The following is a 22,109-nucleotide window of genomic DNA, read 5'->3' as shown; positions in this document are numbered from 1 at the left end:
CAAACAACAATGTACCATAATAATCCATGTATTTCCCATTTATATATTAAATCAAAAATGCAGCAAACAGATAATGAAGGTTTAAATTATTTTTTGAATATTTCGTATGAAGCAGAACGGTCACCCGGAAGTAGTTTGTGTGGCTGACGTCCGTTCTGCAGGTAAACAATGAAAGGGACGATAAAACGTTAACTTAAACGTTAATCTTTGAATATTTAGCGGATGTGATGACAGAGCGCACGCAGAAATAACACCAACCAGGTTTACAAATGTTTCGAAATTTCTGTGGGAGGATTCTCTCTGAAGCAGCAGCTGCGAAGAAACGGGTGTTAAAGACGGCGCACATCAGGAAATGCAGTCCCGCCATCCACAGATAAGATATGGAGGCACATTTGTTTGATCTAATAAATGTAGCGTTAAACGTGATTTCTAGGTGGGTGTTTACAGACAGATCCAAGATCCTTCAGTCATACGTTAATGACAGGTTACCTCATCAGCTGGAGAGGGGGGGTCACGTGGGCAGGATTCTCAGACAGGTGTACCAGCAGCATAAATCAGCAAAGCTGTCAGGTAAACTGCAGCAGTTTGTGTCTCAGAATAACATTTATGAATGCTTCTTATTCACACTATTAAGATCTGTGACTTTAGAGTGTGTCAGTGCACAGAAACATGACAGTAAATGACTGGATGTGCACATCATCAGACACGTACAGGTGTGTAACTAACAGTGGCAAAGTCTGTAGAGTAAAAAAAATCTTTAAAAAAACATTTTAGTCTTTCAGGCAGAGGAGGAATACCAAATTGTTTTAGAATGTATTTTTTATAAGACTGAAATAATGTATTTTATTCTGAGTTTGGTGTTTTGACCCCTCCCTAATGAATTTCTGGTTTAACCCATTTTCTCCTCATTTTGATGAACTCAACTTTTTCCTGAATGAAAGATGAACGGCAGCCGATGTTTTTCTGTCAGGGATTTTTAATTTATTAATTTATTTCTGTCAGGGATTTCAATGGAGCTGGAGTCCAGTGCAGAGGAAGCTGCAAGCATGTACGAGCAGGAACTGGCGTCCCTTACCTGTGCATCTTCCTCTGGATGTGATGCTGAGCAGCAATGTGGACAAAACGTCCCTGACATGACTCTTTTTGATATAGTTGTTAAGCACAAACAGACTTTCCCCAGATGCATTTTTTCCTCTAATAAATGTGACTGACAGGTACGCTGAGTAAATGCTGATTGTAAGCGCAACATTTGATTGACTGCATGAAGAAGCCCATAAAGGAAAATCCACAACTGTTTCTTTGTTTCTGTTACTGAATAACGTATTCATGTTAAGTTTTCAATAAATATACTGCATTGCTATGAAACAAATTTGTTTATTTTCATATCCATTATTACAATCCTCATGTCAGCATTCAGTTTTTTCATTGACAAAGAAACATTTCTAAACAACAGCTTTGAAAATCAAACATCATCTTTGTTAATAAAGCTTTAAAACCTAAAATGGTAAACATGGAAAAACTCCTAAATGAAGCAAGCCTAATAGGAACATTTTAAACTGGAGTTTTGCTTAAAGGAACATTAAGTTGTTTGGAGTTGTACAAGTGTTTGATGCGATTCCTCATAGATGTGATTTCCGGATCATCAGCCCGACGCTAAAGCCAGGAATTGTGCTTTGTTTTTCACTCCCCACTGCATCATTTACAACTAATCAGGCTTATGCAGCAGATTAAAGACTTTTTTTAAAGGACCTGCAATTTAAAAAAAATAAATTAGATATTAAGGTTAAATAATATTTATTGATTACATTGCACATAAATCATGGTGACTTGCCTGTACACTGCACAATGATATGAATAACTTTACCGTATTTTCCGGACTATAAGTCGCACCGGAGTATAAGTCGCACCAGCCCAAAAATGCATTATAAAGTAGAAAAAAACACAGATAAGTCGCACTGGACTATAAGTCGCATTTTAACTTTCACAACCTTATATGACACAATCATAGCAGACTGTTTATCTAATAATTTCACAGTAATTCTTTCTCAAACTTATTTATTTATTCTTTTCATGAAGCATCATTGTCCAACTAATACTCTGTTTTCATCCTGTATTTGTAGAAACAGTTTTCACTTTTATTGCATTTCTGAATCTATGAAATCATCGGAAAATAGAATATTATGTTGTTAGCCTTCAAGATCTTACTGTAAAAAAAAGGGTTTGCTGATTCTCTGAGTCACTTAACATACTCTTAACACGTAACATACCTCATACATCAAATTGACCCAGGAACATCATCTCTGTTCCTCACAAATGAACATAACAGGAGGGTTAACAATGTATTTATTTCAATTTATTTATAAGTCGCACCCCTTGCCAAACTATGAAAAAAAGGGCGACTTATAGTCCGGAAAATACGGTAGTCTTTTTGAATTCCCATGTAGAGCTGCCATCTGTTCTTCTGCAGCACAAACCTTTCTGGAACTTCGCTTTGAGAAACTTCACCTGCAGAAATATCACATGTTAATTCAATTAAGTATTTTATAAACTTTTAAAGTTCATTTTTAAGTGTCAGAATATGTATATTCATGGTTCAAAAATAAACAATGCACTTTAATATTATTTCCCATTTTAGCTTGTTTACTGATTTAAGTCTTAAAGTCGATTTTTAGTAACACTGATGCCATGTAATTACTGTATAAATCCCAGAATCAGGCTGGCTCTGAGCTTTTTCTGATGTTGTCACCGAAAACGGGAACGGCTCTCATGTGAAGACGGTTCGTCTCCATCGGGTTCCTTTTGCGCATGCGCAAGATAAAAAGAAATTATCTTTTCAAAGCAGCACTTTAATTATCATGCTAAAATTAACATCCATAGGGACATGTGACTGACAAAAGAAAAGATCACAGACTTGATTCTTACCTGAATATGATTGACAGCGTGAACCTCGCAGCCGTAGACATTAGCGCACAGCGTTCAAAGTAAAAGTGCTCACAAACTACTTCCGGGTGATCGTGTGTCAGGCGAAATGTTAAAAAAATAATTTAAAAGTTCATTAACAGTTTGCTGCAATTTTTATTTGATATATAAATGGGAAATACGTGGATTATTATAGTACATTGTTGTTTGGACGATAAAATCCGGCATCGCTTCATTTAAAATACTTTTTAGTTCAAATGATTGAGAAACATCATCATCCAATCAGCGTTGTCCCATAGTACCTGCCTCTTCCGGTTTGGAAATGTTTTTCATTTTTGAAGATTTCGTTTTGTTTTCTGGAAATTCATTCTGTGTTCTGAAATGTTTTTCATTTTTTAATATTTCATTTTTTTCTGAAATGTTTTCATTTTTTAATATTTCTTTTTTTTTCCTGAAAATTAATTTTGTTTTCTGAAATGTTTTTTTTTTCCTTTTTTTTTTAAGTTTTGGTTTCTGAAATTTTGTTTTGTTTTTCTAAAATGTAATGCTGCTTTTTAACTTTTTTTATTTTTTTTTAATTGTTCTCGTGATCTTAAAAATGTTTTTGTATCGAGTGATTTCTTGAATGCTTTGCACTTCAGGGCCACCGTAAAAAGGACATCAATTCTACGTTAACGCCAAACTCTCTATGGATGTCAAATTTGCATTGGATTCGCTGCAAATTCGCTGTATATCTCATTTACAATGCATAAAAGGCACATATAATAAGTAGAGATCAGGTCTATTTGTCTTAAAGAGCTCTACATAAGCATCTGTAGTCTCATCTGAGTTCATGAGATCATTCAGAGAACCCGGTGAGCCTGCGTCCTCCATGAAGCTTAACCTCACCACATATCAACCAGACAAAGCCGTTGGCAAAAAACCATGAGGCACTAGAAGTGGCATTAATGGTAAGAATTAGGTTAGCAACAGCATAACACCGTTATAACAAAGAACTCAGTCTTATTGTATTTTCAAAGTGTTGGTCCCACATAAAATGCACACATTTACTTGTACTTAGTTTTAAACATGCTATCACAGAATGACACTTTAAAACATGTGGCGTTCATGACTCTCTTCCAGAGCCATGTAGCCTGCTTTGTAATTAGTTAAATGGTAGCTCCTGGTTCATCCAATCTAAAGGATTTCTTTGCCAAATAGACAAATGTTCATTCGCTAGAGGAGTCATTTTTTGGTGTGAAAAATGTAGGTGAACTCTGTGGAAAAATGTTATATTTTGCTTTTTTTTTTTAACTTACATGCATTTGTGTCACTTTTTTATCTTTTGTTTTCCTTTCATTTATTTCATGTCTCACTCCATCTGTTGACTCTCACCACTGCTTTCTTGTGTTTTTTGCTTTCCATGCCAGGTATCTTGAGAAAATAAAAGAAGAGGGAAAAAATGAGATCTAAACAGAAAAAGCTTCAAATCCTGCAGTCTCTTCCAGCACTCTTGTTTACCTAGCTATAATGCTGTTCTCAGATTTGTTCAGCTCCCAAGATCTCTCTCTGTGTGCATGTAGCCCTCCCCTGCACCACTCCACCTTTCCTTTATCGCTCAACAAAGACAGCAGATGATGTATTTTCATCTGCAAAACCTTCAGCAACATTAGTCTCCAGCCCACCCTATGATTGTTCCAGTTAACGGTATGCTGCAGCATCTCCTGCTGCTTAACCTGGAGACTAAAATGAGAGTCTGCCAAATAATAACATTCATGAAGAAATAGAAAGAGGGAGAGATGTGTCTGTCAATGCAGCATCAACGCAGCCACTAACTCCAGATTACGTACTGCTATGAGCTGTGACAGATTTTAAGAACCCACTCTTTACCTTAAAGACTAGTGCTGGGTTTTAGGCAAAGGTGATGGTAAAGAACAAATGACACAAAAAAGAATTATTCATTTTAAAGGAGCTTCATAGAAAGTTGCAAATGTCACTCCAGTTCTTCACTAATCCTCCATCTGTGCTGGCTGAACAATAAAGGTATACAATTTTGAAAAAGTTGCATATTAAGAACAAGTCAATACTTGGATGGAAATGAAGGAGTGCATGATATGTGCCAAAATACCTCCACCAGCATTTCAGATCATTTTAGAAAACATTTATCATGTTTTCTTAAATTTTCAGTATCAAGAATTACCTGATATAGGGCTCTTGTTTTAGTGTGAAAACCCGTAGTTTAACTGCTTTCGATAAATGAGATGAGTCATCATCGTTGATTTTTATTCACCATTCGCAGAGTGAAAACAACTAAGTAAAAATAACCCAGAAAATCAACAAATAAACAACCTCCATGAAATATGCCAGAATCCAGCAACACAAAAACGTTGTCATTACCTTCAACATGAATGATGATCCTTTCGCAAATAGCATGAGATAAGGAACATTTCTCACATGTGGCTCCTTTTGACTTTCTAGTTACAAGATGTTATGAAATGATGTGACATCACTAATTCTGACTACCTTTAATGACATGGACAACATACAAAAATGTATTAGAGAAGATTAAGCATGAAACAAACTCCCTGGCTGACCTTATTAAGGTCACTAACGTATGGCTTAGTTAGATATTTATAAATGAATTATTAAATGTAATACATTTTTTGGGGAATTATTACTATTTTTTGCCAAATTATTATTTACAAATTATTCCTATGCAAGGCCTTTATATGTTTTGGGCTAACTGTTATGTCTGTGTTTTATCATTATTAGCATAATTATGCCACAACAGAAAACATGAATCTCTATGTAATTTAATTCTCTGTCAAACCGACAGTGTAACTATGATTGTTTGGTGCACATTTTGGAGGATTTTTTGTTGAATTTATTGACCTCAGACCAATTTCTTGTGATACAGTATTCAAATTTGCCAAAATGCAAAAATTCATTCATCTTCTAATCTGTTTGGTCCCTTTCGGGGTGATGGGGCTGCCGGAGCCTATCCCAGCAAAGGCAGGGGACACCCTGGACAAGTCGCCAGTCCTTCCCAGGACTATAAATCACACACCCATGCACTCTCACATTCACACCTATGGACAATTTACAGCAGGGGTGGGCAATTATTTTAACTGGAGGGCCACCTTGGGTGTGTGTGTGTGGAGTGAGAATGATACAACATGAAATGTAAATGAAAACATTTGGATCGAAAATTATATTCTAAAACAGAATATTTTTTGATTTTAGTTTAAAACTTTTATTCTAATTTTAGATTTATTTTTTATTGTGAAGCCCTTTGGTAGCTTCAAGGAGTTGCAAAGTGCTATATGAATAAAGTTTCAATCATTCATGATCCTTTTATTGAAATAATAAATAACAATAAATAACATTATTTATGAAATAAAACAAACAACACCCTATGGTTTTCAAAGGCAAACATTCAGGAAAAATATACTGATACACTTTTAAAAAAGAAAAGAAAAACATATAATCGATCCTCTCCCGTGATAATCAGGGCTGCAGCTCATCAGTTCGAGCAGCTGTGCTGTTTCCTGTGCGTCTGTTTCTCAACCAGTAATTATGAAAAGCAAATTTTTTTATGTTTTCTGCTGCAGCTACGCAGATATCTGCGTTACCTTTTCACCACTACAGAGTTCCCTGTTTATTACAGGAGTTACGTTCAAAAAATAACCGTGATTCCACGGTAGTCTGATTACAGACGTTTATGGCAGTTAAACTCCTCACTGCACAGTTTCTACACTTTTCTCACACAGACATGAAAATTTTCACACTTTTCTCTTGTTTAAATTCTCAAACTTTCATAGAAATCAGGTCCAGGATCTTAGAATGAAAACAAAGATCTGATCGATCACAGATTTCTGATCTGAAGAGCTCCGCATTTCTGTACAGGAGACACATGGAGGAGATTGATTGACAAGGTCTCCATCCAATCAGGACACAGAACAGGGTGCGCTGTTTAAAAATACAACATGATCGCTCTAAAAGAATGAGCTAAACCGGTAAAGATGAACTGCAATGTAGAAAGGAAGACCGTCTTCTGTTCTGTTTCACAGAGATTTTTAGAGGGTTTCAGATTGGAGCACAGACTGCAGAAGGGGGGAATAAAATGTCAGGTCTTGATCGTGTGGCCAGATTAAAAAAAAATAAAAAACATGGGTCTCTGATATTGTTCAGTGGACCAAACATGGAGGCGGGCTGTAGTTTGCCCACCCCTGATTTAGAGTAACCAATTAACCTATGAAGCATATTTTTGAACGGTGGGAGGAAGCCACTCCACACAGAAAAGTCCCCCATTGGTGTTCGGTTTCAGGTCCCCCTGCCGGGACCTTAACCTTCTTGCTGTGAGGCAAGAGCGCTTAGCACTGTACTACTTAGGTAAGCAAAAAAGCCACACAAAGTTTTATGGATTATAGAAGCATTTTGGCTACTGTAGTCAGCAGCCTTGCAGCATCATACGTACTGTGCTCAACTCAATGAACTAAAAAGTGAGTGTGTTTTTTTGTGTGTTATGTGTCCAGCCAAACAATGTTGAGTCATTATGAATGAGAGTATGGAGCTGTACAGAACTGATTCTATATCATCCAGTTTTCTTTTGTTTTTTCATTAAAGCAGCCTACTTAAGGATGATTTTTTAACCAAACTGTGATCACACTTGTACAACAGTTTAGCAATTCTATAAATGTCTTATGAACTCCACATCCTTTTTGGGGCATTTGGCAAGTTAGAATAAGCAAGACAGTGTTCAAGGAGTATGCTGGAGTCTCACGGATGCTTGAATGACTTCTATTTTTCACTTCCTCTCTTGTTCACATTTTTCTCATTTCCTGGCAATTTTCCTTACTCAAAATTTCTCTCCACACTCAGCATGGTTGACGGTTTCTTAGACCAAAACAAGATGCACTCTACACTGAATTTCAATTAATGCACCTCCGAGATTTGATAGAAAGGGTCTGTAAAACAAATTAGTTTGGCAGCAGGTTCTAAAAATAGAACTGATGGTGTCTATGTGAGCTGGAAAACCAGGAGCAAAGAGGTGTTGGATGAGTTCTTGATTTAACTAGAATACTAATTTTCTTTTTATGCTTGCTTATAGTATGTTAACCACTGAATGCAATCTGAGTTCATAGACTACAGTTTAAATCACTCATAGGGATTCTCTGTGTATGGTAAGCAACACAAGCGAATCTGGACAGCCGTCTGTGTGTACTCACTGTTTGCTTTGGACTCAGTGCCGTCTAATTTACACGTGCTAATTGCAGCTAATTGGTTCTAATTAGATGAACAGGAAACCCTCTGGGAGCACTCATACCTTTAATTTGAAGTAAATATCATTAATTAACATATGCTAATTTCAAGCCAATTAACATTTATTAAGAGATGCCAACAACAGGGGGAGAAGAGCTACCTTCTATCAAAAATTTAATAATGACTCAGCGAGAGGGAAGGGAAGAAATATTACATTGGAGGTCAGGAAGTGTTGGCCCAAGTTCTGGCATGACCAGCAACCTTGGCGTTAGGTCCAAATACCCTGCATGATGTCTCACTATGACCATGACAACAGTAAGCCTCCTCAGACTGCTCACTGTACTTGCAGGTTTCTCCATGTATCATAAGCACAGCATCCGCCATCTGCCAGACCCAGTGTGCTTGTCACAACCGCTGTGGTTTCCACTACACCAAACTCAGCATATTTTGCCACCAAAACAATTAGCGTGCCACATTTCCGTTGTGCACAATCTTTCACGTACCTGCCATGTTTACAATGATACTATTCAATTTCCACATACTGCCTCAACGGTCGGGTTGCCAGCCTGCACTGTAGCCCAGACCTGCCACACTTACCACACCTATTGTGTGTGCTCTGTGGCACGCCTGCACAGGAACTATCCCCGGTGACTCTGTAGCCCAAAGGCATGTGTCTGCCAGGAGATTTAACGGCAGAGATTAGAGGGCTTACTGCTGAGACAGGGAGCCGAGCGAAAAAGGGACGGAGGGAGGCGAACAGAAAGAGTGAAAGACGGAGAAGGACAGACGGGCAGACATGGTGATCCTGACAAACAGACAGAAATGAACATTTGTGTTGGTCAGTGAGGACTCCTATGAAAAAAAAGGCATAGAATACTGCTCAAATAAAAACTCATTCAAACAAATATGTACTGCTGAGCAACTTCACTTTTTTCAAATTTTACGTGTTTTAGCTAGGATTAAAAAAAAACACCATAATGTTGTTAAAACTCTGTCATAAGATAATCAATAATCATTAAGCACTTGATTTTGTTAGTTGAATCTGTCTGATCAGAACCGGATTAAAAACCTTTGCAAAACTACAAAATGAATTTACTCAGTAGTGGTGGGATGATATAAGCTTGCTTCTTTCCACTCCTTTTCAAGCAGTGAATCAAGCTCAGCATCTAGTTAATGATCACTATAGTTAATTAAGCAAATGTGACTTTAGTGTGTTTTTGTTTGTATGTTTTTTATCTATGCATAAAATCATTTCTGTAACGAGTTTGATAAATCTGTGTGATTTTTTATTGTATTGACTACAATTAATGCTTGAAATAAAAATTACTAAAATAAAATCTAACTGAAATGATTTGACCATGAGGAAATATTTGGTTACACTTTCCACGACTTCAAGCTTAACTCAACTAACCTTGTGTTGTTGAGCAGGTAATGCCTTAATCACAACTGCCCTTACCATGTTATGGCTGCAGTTCTACCTCCATGCTGCAAGCCACAGGTGTTAGAGGACACTCGTACAGCGTCAAAGTTCTGAGCCTTTCCAAAAAATTAGAATATCAAGTAAAAGTGTGTTCATCTCCCTAATGCGTCTGAATGTGATGTTTTTTTAAGCTGTTCCTCCACCTCATTCCCATCTTTCTGGAGGTCTGCAGGTCCTTCAATCTTGTCCTTTTGACAATACGCTGAAGCCCACAGTCGTCTCTTTTTTTGGGGCATCCTCTCCTGTCACACTTTGTCCTTCCGTTGGACTTTCCATTGATCTGCTTGGACACAGCGCTCTGTGAACAGACAGGCTTCTTTGCTAGGAACGTTTGTGGCTTATCCAGAGGTCAATGATGGTCTTTTGGATAGTTGTAAAGTCTGAAGTCTTTCACATAACGAACCAAACTGAAGCAATGACATCTGGGGAACCTGTCCAGGTACTTTGAGTTCAGTAGATGATTAGCTGGAGAAACTCAGTTTAAAACCTTCATGCCCTACAGAATTTGGGCAGATGTTTTTACACTCTTTTAATTTTAGGAAATCCTGTTTTCGAGGGTTTTATGGGCTGGAACTACAATTTGTGTCTAATTAAAAAAAATTAAAGGGTTTTTTTAAAGGGTTTGTAGGTTCGATGAAGGCGTGTTGTACGTGTTTTCCTTTTTTATTTTGCACCAACCCAAATCCTGCAGACTCCGCAAAGGGCTCATAGGTGCTGTTCGTGTGATGTGCCCCTTGCAGGCAGACTGACAATCAGACCAAAAAGTCTTTGTCAGCAATGGAAAAAAGCTGTGTCAGAGAAAAGTTGGACTAATGCAGGGAACGTCAATGAATTCGTACTGAAGAGGAGAACTTGAGAACAAAAGAAAGAATGGAGAGAACAAATGAGGAGTATGTGATTGATTGCAGATGAAACCAGCATAGAGACAAAGAATAACCAAAAAGCTCAGATAATTAGGAGGGGGGACAGACTCATAACAGAAATTTAAATTCACAGAATATACTAAGTGGATTAAGCATAGAAAGCTACTTACCAATCAAAAAAAGTGACGTTTATCATTTTAAAACTAGATGATGACTGAAAAGAAGCTCAATGGAGTGGAAGTGTGGTTTTGCTGTATCTTTATCTTTTTAGGTATGGTGAAAGCCTGGCATCAAGGATATTCATTAAAACATCTGATACACATTCCCACCCTGCCACCATGCTCAAATGCAAATAAAGCTAACATTGGCAACATGTTTTTTATTGTGTGCACATGATTATGTAAGTGCACGTGCTACAGTACGACCAACAAAGTGGCTAGCAAATGTAAAAGGTATATGTTGAACATCAATGTATGTCGTTGGGTGTGGGGTATTTACTGACAGATGTAGGGAGGCATAAACATGATACAGGATCTTTGGCAGTTAGAACTCTAAATGACTTCAAATGCTATATTGTTTAAAAGAGATCAGCTGTTATAGAAATACAATTTTCAGTAGCTGCGTTTACATGGGCAAAAGTAATCGGAAAGAACGCCTGATCGGAAGAAAAATGCGTCATGTAAACACGCCGTTCGGAATAGTCTGCCCCGATCAGACCCGTTCGGATCAAAATTTCTTTCCGATCAAGATAGGTGGGTTATACCGATTGTTTATCCGATCGTTGTTCATGTAAACGGTTCATTCCGATCGTGTGTCACTACTGCTCTGGTTTACGTCATGCATAGATGGTGTTTCGCTGAGAGAAAGCTTTGGAGCGCATACGGGACCGACCAGCTGCTCTGCGGACGCCCCGTGAAAAGCGCTGCTCCGCTCTCGCCCCGTGGCTCTTCGCCTCTCCCCTCTCTTACATCCTCACGAGGGGGATGCGGGGGAGGAGCGCTTCCTGCACACTGACGTCCGGACCCTGCACCCGAGCTCTGCGTTCGGGCTTGGGTGCCAGTGGACCGAGTGGGCCGTGTCTCTGAGCAGAGCAGTCGGATTTATTAATGTGTGTTTGAGGGGAGGGAGGAGGATGCTTTGTTACGTGTGCGTTTTGTTGTTTTGTTATGTGAGAGAATTCAGACTGGGAGCCGTCCCGCCGCTCTGGGTTAGCGGCTGCCGGACTCAGGAGAACCGTGTGTGTCCGAGCACAGCTCGGACTTCCAGCTCACACAGCGGCTTTGGGGCGGTGTGCAAACTTTTCAAAGCAGAAATGCCTCTTAGTGCTAAGAAAACGTTCAAACAATCACGTGGATTTGTGTTTCCAGTCATGTCCTGACAAAATAAAGGCTGATGTTAGTCCCACACATTTACCTGCAGCCAAGATGCAGATTGCAGCATTTCCCGCATGGATTTTGTGTTCATCAAACAAGGCTAATGTTGTTGTTAGCCCGTGTTAGCCTTCTCTTAACCCCGGCTTCTTACAGCTCCGTTATTCCACAAAAAAGCACTGACCACACGGATTAAAAAATAAAATGATGAGCGAACAGTCGCTTCATAATATTCATAACATTAATAAAAAGCACGTTTGGAAGATCGTCTCGTATTACGGAGCTGCTGCATAAATATATGTGGCAGATGTTTGTTTACAACGGGACTCATTTCCTTTTCTGGGATTTTTAAACACTACTGCACATGCCCAAATGATTTATTCCGACGGAAAAAGGTTTTCTGATCCCATGTGCACGGTTGGATTTTAATCCGACCATTGATCTGATCAAGATATTTTGCCCATGTAACCGCGGCTACTGTCTGTGATAACAAGAACATGAAGCTGTTTATAGCAATAAAAAAGTCAAAGCTTCCCTCTCCAAATAACCCATTGTTTTTCAACCTTTTTTGAGCCATGGCACACTTTATCCTTGACAAAAATCCCACGGCACACCGGCATCCAAAAACTGAAAAAAGGAGAAACTGTATCGTCTGTATTGATGTACAGTCCCTCCAAAACGTTTTTTCTAAAAGATGTAATAAAAGTTAAGTTACTTTTCAGTAATAATTTTCAACTAAATTATTTGACATTTTACCCAGGTAGTTATTTTACCCTTCAGTTTATTAACATGCAATTTTATGTAACCACACAAAAAACAATGATATTATTTCTAAATTTTGATTTATTTTTTTCCATTTTTTTTTCAATGTTGGTGCAAAGGCAACTGTAATGTTTGAACAATATGATCACAATATGTTGACTGTCCCCCAACTCCGTCTGGATGAAGCTCGTCTGCTGGACTTTAAATATGTAGTTGTAGATTTAGATAAATTATTTCTTCTCTAAGAGTTCTGGTAAATCGCCTGTCCGTCCTGGGGGAGGATCCCTCCTTCATGTGGGCACCCCTGAGGTTTCTTCGTTTTTTCCGGAATCCGTTTTTTTTAGGAGTTTTTGCTTACCGCGAAGGGGGGTCTAAGGGCAGGGATGCCAGTTCAGCTTACCGTAATTTCCGGACTATAAGCCGCTACTTTTTTCCTGCGCTTACAGCCCTGCGGCTTATTCAGTGAGGCGGCAAATTTATGGATTTTTTTGGCGGCCGCCTTGTACGTATTTTCGGACACAGTGAATGGTTTGAATTCTCTAACACCACAAGTCATTTGTTTTTCAACACACCTCTAAGCAGCCAAACAGCATGGACTTGACTTCAGGTCTTAGACACTTCAGTCATGGTTCAACAAAACGAAGCACGCATGCCTGGCCGCATCCCAGAATCCTTTGGTGCCATTAGACCCAACATGCACGTGATCGCCGCTACAATATGATGAAGCTTTCAAGTTAAAAGAAATCGTTAAACGCAGCGTAAAAAAATCCACCATCACCAACGGGTTTGGAAAAGCCGGTCAGCTGCGTGACGGAGAGAACAGCGCATGTGGGAATAATATCAGCCTTTATTTTGTCGGGACACGACTGGAAACACAAATTGACGTGATCGTTTTCACGGTTATTAAGGACTGAGCGGAGTTTTGCATTGAAACGCTCACGGCCTCCGTGTGAGCTGGAGACTGCGTGTCGTGTGAGCTGCGGGGCCGATGGCAGTCTGACGGCTCCCACACGTAACAACGCATCCGCCCCTCATACACAAAACGTACAGTATTAAGTCCGATTGCTCTGCACAGACACGATTTGCTCCGTCCACCGGCGCAATGGGGACGAAGCGCTCCTCCTTGAAGCCGCCATGGCCAGAGCTGTCGGAGTAGATAGGAAGGGCAGACAAGGAGCGCGCGGGAGCGCGGAGGCGTCGAGCCATTCTGCAGGCTGCAGCCAGGGCTTACTCGAGGCGTCCGCGGAGCAACAGTGTTTGTTGTGGAAGGAAACTTCTGACCCACGCGCCGCGAGGAGGCGCGCGTATCGCGCTGAGGCGCGCGCTTTTCAGTCGCCGCTGCTTTATTTTACTAGCGTGTTTTTAACCAGCCCTGTTACTCCCATAACGCTGCCGCGACACAAGCGGAAGGAGAGCTTTACCCGTTCACCCCTCCATCCACTGCTGCTACTTGCTCATTCTTAAACACGTACAACAGTGTGGCGAGCCGGGCGTTGGCCCCGCCTTTAGCCCCTAAGACTCATGGGAAATGGGGGATCGCGGACGTAAATTTCCTCATCATAACTGAGGGATGTAATGTTGATTATATGGTTACTGTTTGTAATTTTATGTATGATACCTAGATTGTCAATAAGTAAAAAAATAAAAAATAAAAAAAAAACATAACCGAGGAACTTGTGAACAGAATAGAGGTGCATACTGTTTGGCAGATGCAGATTTACTCAAATACATGAGCCTGAGGCAAAACTGACTCCACCCACTGTGTGCTAATAAATCACACTTGCTCTGTGAGTCAGGACGTGATCCGTCAGGATGACAATGTTGCTTAATTCATGCGGCTTGTACTCCGACGCGGCTTGTGTATGTATAAAATTAGTTAAACACGTGAAAATAAGTGGGTGTGGCTTGTAATCGGGTGCGCTTTGTAGTCCGGAATTTACGGTAGTCAGTTTGTCAGTTCAATTTAGCATTTTCCTATTAAATTCTATGTATTCATGATCCTTTTGAGTTCATGTTTCACTTTTTCAATTACCGATACGAAGCCCATTGAGACGACTGTTGTTGTGAATTTGGGCCAGTGGCGGTTTTTGATATGGGCGATGTGGGCGGTCGCCCAGGGCGGCACTTCATGGGGGGCGGCATTTGCCGTACCAGAGGCGTTACACATAATGTGCTACTTACTATATTCAAAGAGGAAGCTTGGAGCTTTTAATTTGAAATTGCTTCAGCAGCCGACACTGAATTCTTTTCAGTTTGACACATCAGACTGTTAAGAATGTCTTCCTCCTATTTGCTCTTCACACTTGTGGTGCAAAAAAAAAAAATAAAAATAATAAAAAAAGAATACCTCAGAGTGAAACAACGTAAAACAGGCACATGAAAAGGAATTAGGCAGAATAAACATCCGTGCTCAACCCAATTTCGAAAAAAGCAGGCATTGGAGATTATTTCCCAGAATTCTTTGCTCCGACACAGCAGACCCGATGCGCACGTGACCACCGCCCTCTGCTGCAAGACGCTTGCGGCCACACCTCTTTGCGGTAGTCTTTGGAAGATAAGTCAAAAAACTCGAGAGGGGGGCGCAACTCGCCGGTGGCTGGCTGAATCACACTAACAGGTGATTGGGAGTCTTTTTCTATCTGACAATCAACTCTGGGCCGCAGCTGCGCCTCCCGTCATAGAGACGGAGCCGCGTGTGTCAGAGGGAAGGGGAGGGGTTGGTGGGGGCAGACCATTTTTTATGGATTGAGTTTTTTTGGAGGATTTCTACTGTTGGTGTTGCACAAATTTAGGGAAATGCCAAATATTTTTGGAGTAATCCCACTGATGAGTTCTAAGATTTAGTCTTTAATGTTTTATAAGACCTAAACAGATTAATCACAATAAGTTTTATTTTTTAGATCTAATCCCTCTGATATGTTTCACAAAGAGACACACAGGACGTCACACATTAAGAAAAAATTGCTAAAAATAAAGCAGGAGTCCAGCTCTAAAAAAATGCTCTAAAAAATGATGAAAGAGCAAAAAAAATGGAATTATTTGATATACAATTTCTTATTAATATTTCCAGGCTTTCTTTGTTTTTTGTCCTGCAGCATGTTCATATTTGTATAATTTTGACAGAATATATTTATATGGAGAACAAAATATTACAAGTTATTTAAGGTTTAACTTGTGTTCCTGTTTTTATTCATATTTATGTTCAAAAAGTTCAGTTTAAAAGGTTTAAAAGTTTAGCTTTAGTGTGTTCAGTAAACATTTATCTTCTTCGGCCCAAAACCTTAAGCGTGTTTTTAACTTAGGCCCCTGTGTGACTGAGTTTGACCCCCCTGTAATACGAGTCTAGAAAATTCATGCATTTTTTGTGTAAAATGGCTAAATAGAAGATAGGGAACACAGCAGGATGTTGTCAAATTTTGTATGTGGGGGGGGCGCTGGTGGGGTTACTTGCCCAGGGAGTAAGTTAGTGTACTACTGCCACTGATTTGGGCTATACAAATAAAATTGAACTGAATGTGTTTGATAAATTTTAACCAAAAAGACTAACATTATATTTATGTTTTCTGAAGCTACACAAAAAGTGAACATGTTGAAGTTTTATTAGTTTTTCTTTTGTCTTAATCAAAGATGAAGTCTCTAAAAAACTTGAACAAAAATGTTTTATTTCATTTAGATGATTACATTGTTTCAATTTAGTTTAATTGTGTCTGTTGGCCACTTCACCTTGATCCTGTTTCTTAAATATTGTTATTACTTTTTAAATTTAACATATAAAATAATCCAGACGTTATTAGAAAGAGGGCTTGGACCAAACTCTGGGATGTTTGGCTGTTAATAAACACAAACCTTGAAGGAGAACTAAACTGTTGACCTCAGATTTCATCAAGAAGATTGAAAAACTGTTTGATGTGTTTGTTGTGGTTTCAAGACGTTTAACAGAGAAGACTTATAGTAGCGCAGAGACGCTGTCACTTTAACCCAATGCATCATGGGAGATGTCATGCAAAAACTGCTGCACATCGCTTCTCTGAGCTTCATTGTTTTGTTCACTTGTTCCACGGTCTGACACCGGATTCTGTGGAAAGCCACACCGCTAAAGACGAGCTTTCGCTGGTGTTTTTGTTAGAACTGAGAGATTTTAAGAGCAGAATCGTAACAAGGAAGTGAAGACTTTAACCACTTCTGATTGGTCAGATTGATGAGGTACGATTAAGCCTCCAAGAATGATTGGTGGAGACAGTTAAAGGGGCAGGACTTCTCTGAAAACTGAGAGCTGAAGCTGTGGCTAAATCGCGGTACCGTCATTCTGATCAAAATGTCTGTAATGGAATCAAATAAACACAAAGAAAAAGTATTTTATGATCTTTCATATTCCTAACTACTCAGTGTTTTATCAGGGTCTGTTTGGATGAACGAAGAGCTGATATCCTGGAGATGGAAAATGTTTTTAGATCAATGAATGGGTACTTTCTCACGGCACACCTGACCATCTCCCACGGCACACTACTGTGCCGCGGCACATTGGTTGAAAAACACTGAAATAAAGTAATTAAAATGATCTGAGCAGCACTTAAGTTTAGGTGATACAGTTTCTGAATTTGTTCAAAATTTTTCCTTCTCACAGTTTCTATCTAAAATCCATGTCTGAACATGACATCAAGGTTAATCATGTTTACTTTTAACAGGCCATACGTCATTTGAAGTCAACTCATGCCATTATCTTTACTCTTTTTCAGTTCATTCAAAATACAAAAAAAGCAACAATGACTAAACTTTTTTTTCCCTTTGATGTTCTTATTCCAACAAAGAGGAAAAACACTTCAGTGCTTTATTACAAATGCCAACTGAAATGCACACGCATATTTGTACTCAACTATTACAGACTCTATAAATACTGAGATAATGTGTCCATGCTGCTTATCCATGTTTGCTTGCTTGTCCTGAATTTTAAAATTTTGGCAGATAAAGGCCGAATCTGAATTCCTCCGCTACCCCTCTGTCACCTCCGTATTGCTTCCATTGTAGGGGCATTTGGAGCTGTAGTGATGTCCGAACTTGTTTTTTTTTTAAGGAGGAGCAGTAAGGACTTCGGGCCGACGAGCTGCGTCCCGCTGTGGCGCGGAGGAAAATTGTAATGTTCGAATCTTTTGAGACACAATTTTTCCATAACTCTCTGCTTGGAGGACTGAATGTAGGGGCAGGGAGAAGCGGGGGGTGGGGGGTGAATTTGGATTTGGCGGTGGTGTTGCACTGTCAGACTTGAGTGTATTACACAACCAATGCTGAAATCACACAAACATAAATCAGCTTTGAACACTGTGTACTTCATCCCGTTACTGAAAACTGGAAGAACATTGACCCTGCCCTAGACCCCACTCCCACACCCCCACACCCAGGTTTTGTCAGAGCCTAAGCAATTGGACAACAACGATGAAGCAAATTTCTCACTTTGAACTGCCTGCATGAAAAGACTCTTAAGACAAAAGCTACCAGGGAAAGACAGAGAGACAGCAACCCCTTTGTCAGGTTTCATGAATATTTAGCAGGACTTGTTAGAAATGATGAATGGGGGTTTGCTGTTGACAAGTATAAAATTTGTTCAAACAGAATTTTCTTGATGTGTCTGTGTATGTTTTTTTTTTTTGTATGTGTGTTTTCGGGTTATAATCAGTTTTAAAAACTGATGAATACTCCAAACATCCTTTTCACCTGTCAGTTTGTGTGCAATGGTCAGACGTGCATCATGGCAAGAATTGTGTTTTGGGCACTATGGACTCATATCTGTAAAACCTCTATATTCAGACTCCTAAATGTGTCATTGTATTGTATAAAATGATTAGCAGGTCATACAAGCAGGTCTCTTCACCATCAATGTTCACCTGCATAATTGTGTGTGTGACTGACTAGGAGGGGTCATCAGGAGGGGGCCCCCAGCATTTTGTCACGGCACACTTGACAAAGCAAAGACAACTCACTTTTCTGGTCCTCTGCCACATTGTGTATGCAAGAAAAAGTCGGGGCTCTGGCTGCAAGGGACCGATAACACCTCTTCTCCATCTCCCTCCTGAGTGTTTGGGTGAAGGCGGAGGGGTGGGAAGGGTGGCCCTTTGCTCCAGACACACCAAACCATTTGAATGCAAAGCCTCAGCTGCCACAAATCCACGCGTCTTGCTCCCCCATCCCCCATCTCCTCCACCACTGTCTAGTATTTTGTTGGATTTTGCTGCTATTTTTCAATAGTGGAGTAAAGACCTCCAAGGATCTGCTGTCAAGTTCCCAGGAGAACAACCCGAGCAAAGCATTGCACAGGACAAAGTTATAGTTTTTACAGAGGGAAGTCAGTTTGCCGCCAGATGCACAGGAGAGTCTGAAAGTAAAAAAAAAACAAAAGTTAATGATTTCCCCTGCTCCTGAACACTGATCTGCAGCTTACTCCAGGGATCTCCGGAAACACTGAAGATCCGAGGATTCCACCTGCGTGGCGGCACGCTGGGCAGGAAGATGTTACTTGATGAGAAGGGGAATTCTCGAGGCTGTAGAGGTGGGGGTGGGGATCTCCCTTCCTGGCGACACGCTGGACTGCTTGTATTGACTGCATAAAGGAACTGGACTGAGCAAGTGTGATGTCACACACAGAATATGGCCTGCTTCAGGTTTCTCTATTGAAGTCTATGGTTTCGGCTTCTTGGAGCCAGCGGGTACTTCCTGTTTGGAACACGAGGGGAGAGGAGTCAGTAAGTCCAGTTCTCATTTACATTCAGCGGCTTTTCCGGAATGTGTGACGTGCCGTGGACTCCAAACAAACCTCCATCTCCAAGGTAAGATTGAGAAAAACAGAAATCAGGCCCCAGATATTTATGGAATATCTGGGGGAATCTCGATGTGCTGAGAGTTTGGAATGTCGTATCCCTCCAAGCCCCTACATTTGATATAAAACTATGCTATAATCATATCAGTTCATCTATCCACATATCTACCTTCCCCTGTGATTTCTCCTGCCAGTTTTATGTTGGATGGAAGGTAACAAAAAGTGTTCAAGCGTTAATGCTTACCTCTTTCTTGATCTTTATTTAACTAGAAAACAAACGATACAAAAGATACAGAATCTCTTTTTTCAAGTGTTTGCTGTTCAAAACACGTATACGAATTCATAGTCATTTTACAAGGCTACAATACATTCTAGTTTGAATAACAAAGTAAACTTTAATTTAAGAGTATTTTATTTTACAAATTTTGCTGAAATTGTGTAATAAAAGCCATAAGTGTTAAATCTCTCTGGTTCTTTTACTACTTTGCCAAGTTTAGTTGTACTTCCTGTTTTGTAGAACCACCGTGTCATGGTTTGGGTTTCTTTGTGTTGGTTTTTGCTTTCCATCTTGTTTTTGTCATGTTAGAGTTCTGTTTCCTGTTTTATTTTGAAAGGTTTCCTTTTTGTCATGCTTTTGAGTTTTACTTCCTTGGTCCCAATCTGCCCTGATCATGTTCACCTGTGTCTTGTCAGTACTGTCTGTATATAAGTCTTGTCTCTGCCTTCCTCTTGTGCTGGTCCATTAATGTCTCTCATGTCTTGTCTATGTCTTTAACGTCCCTGACTCCCTTCATGCCATGTTTTCATGCTATGCCACAGTAAGTTTAGTTTTAGTTTTCTTACCCTGCTCTGCAGCGCCTTTTGTTAATTAAATCCCTTGCCTTGGAACCGTGTGCCTCCCCTCTCTGCATTTTGGGTCCTTCCTGCTCACCAGTCCCCCCCACCTGACACACCGGAAGCATCTAAAATGGTTCTATTTCCTGTCTTAGGGTATGCCATATTTGCTTCTATTCAAAACAGGGAATGAAGCGCTCTAGCTGCCAAACATTCTGGCTGTTTCGACAAAAACATTTTCCCCATGACGAAAAGGTATCTGGGGTTCAGTGGAGGAAATCGGGAGGAAAATGGGCAGTTCATTGGTCGAAAGAGTTGCAAAACAAAGAAATGCCTGCTGTCTTTCCCTTTTTCTCTTTCTCCAATTAAGAGGGGAGCAGCATCTGGTTCGGGTCTTAGAGAGACAGGAAAAGTTAACCTACTTGCATGCGTGTGTCACAGTCCCAGTCCCAAAAACACCCAAGCCATTGTTGCACCCCATACCTCTCTGCCACAACCACCATGAGCTAAAGTGGGGCAGCTTACCCCCCACATAAATCCCTATTGACTGCCTCCTGCTTTGTCTGCCAATTCCCAGCATTGGATTTGTCTCACTCAATGATGCGCTCCACTCCACTTCTCCCACAATAATCCATACCAATATTACTATTCAATACGCTAATTATTGCCCAAACACCATATGTGCCACACCCCTATCTTTCCTTCCACAATTATGCTGACTGTGTTCCAAATGAAAAACAGATGAGTCTTGTGCCGTTGTCAAAAGGCCAATACCAAAGGGTTGTGGAGGTAATTCAATCCAGTAGGTGCTGACAAATCAAGGACTGGCTGGAGAGCAAGTGCGAACCAAAATGTGGAATGCTGAGGTGGGAAAGGCAGCATGTAGATGTCATGCTCATTAAACCCATGCCTGGTTTGAGGGTCATTTAAAACCTTTATCCAACAGAAATATTTTCAGACAGATTATGTAGCACATTTAAATGTGCTCACGTTACCAGATAAAATCTACTTTCATAAGTCATGTTGTCAATTTTAAGACATGAAAACTCAAAATTTTGTTTCCCTAGCCAGAGAGAAAGATTAGAAGACTGATGTTTTTCTCATGGGCTGGGTGGCACAGTGGTTAGCTCTTTCGGCACACACTGTGCTTTCGGCACACTGTGTGCTTTCGGCAAACAGCATGGTTCAAATCCCTGCTGGGACCTTTATGTGTTTATTTGCATGTTCTTCCTGTGCATATGCTGGTTTTTCTCCGGGCACTCACGCTTCCTCCCACAGTCCAGAAACATACTTCATAGGTGACCTGATGACTTTAAATTGTCCACACGTGTTACTAAGACTGTGCCTGATTGTGATGCCCAGCTACAGACTGGCAACTTGTCTGCCGCCGCAAAGATGGTCAGAATTCCCTCTCCCCAGCCACCTCCTCCAGCTCCTCTGGAGAGACCCCGAGATGTTCCCATGCCAGTCGAGAGACATAGTTTCTGCCATTCGGATTTATTTATGTATACAGTTACAGTGACCCAATTACAGCTGTTATCCCACACCAGTATTTCTAAAAACTGCAGTTAAGGTATTTAGGTAAGTTATGATATTTAGGTTAAAGAAAAAACTGCTTTATTAAATAAATAAAAATATTTTGCAAACATTTTCATTTATCAGGGAAATAAATGCTGTGGTAGTTTCATCTACCCAATGAAACTTCACACAGCACCCAGAAAGAAATGAAGCACTGTGGATGTTTTCCGGGCACATTTTCACCAGGATGAGACCCCAGGGAAGACCAAGGATACCCCAGAAGGACTATTTATATCTTAAGCTGACATGGGAGC

General features: G+C 40.1%; 2 long non-coding RNA genes across 2 annotated transcripts; one reads left to right on the top strand and one right to left on the bottom strand.

Moving 5' to 3' along the window:
- Positions 1 to 25: 25 nt before the first annotated feature.
- LOC144981430 (uncharacterized) lies at positions 26 to 1,369 on the top strand. Its single transcript, XR_013647082.1, has 2 exons — positions 26 to 570; positions 1,003 to 1,369. It is a non-coding gene; the product is annotated as an uncharacterized LOC144981430 (long non-coding RNA).
- On the bottom strand, positions 1,355 to 3,387 carry LOC144981429 (uncharacterized). The gene is made up of 2 exons (XR_013647081.1): positions 2,696 to 3,387; positions 1,355 to 2,505 (listed from the first exon to the last, which is right to left on the bottom strand). It is a non-coding gene; the product is annotated as an uncharacterized LOC144981429 (long non-coding RNA).
- Between the last annotated feature and the right edge of the window lie 18,722 nt (positions 3,388 to 22,109).

The sequence above is a fragment of the Oryzias latipes genome, chromosome 13 (genome assembly GCF_053564925.1).
Source record: "Oryzias latipes strain Hd-rR chromosome 13, Olatipes_Hd-rR_3.1".
Classification (NCBI taxonomy): Eukaryota; Metazoa; Chordata; class Actinopteri; order Beloniformes; family Adrianichthyidae; genus Oryzias; species Oryzias latipes.
This window is presented reverse-complemented; position numbering and strand designations above follow the sequence as displayed.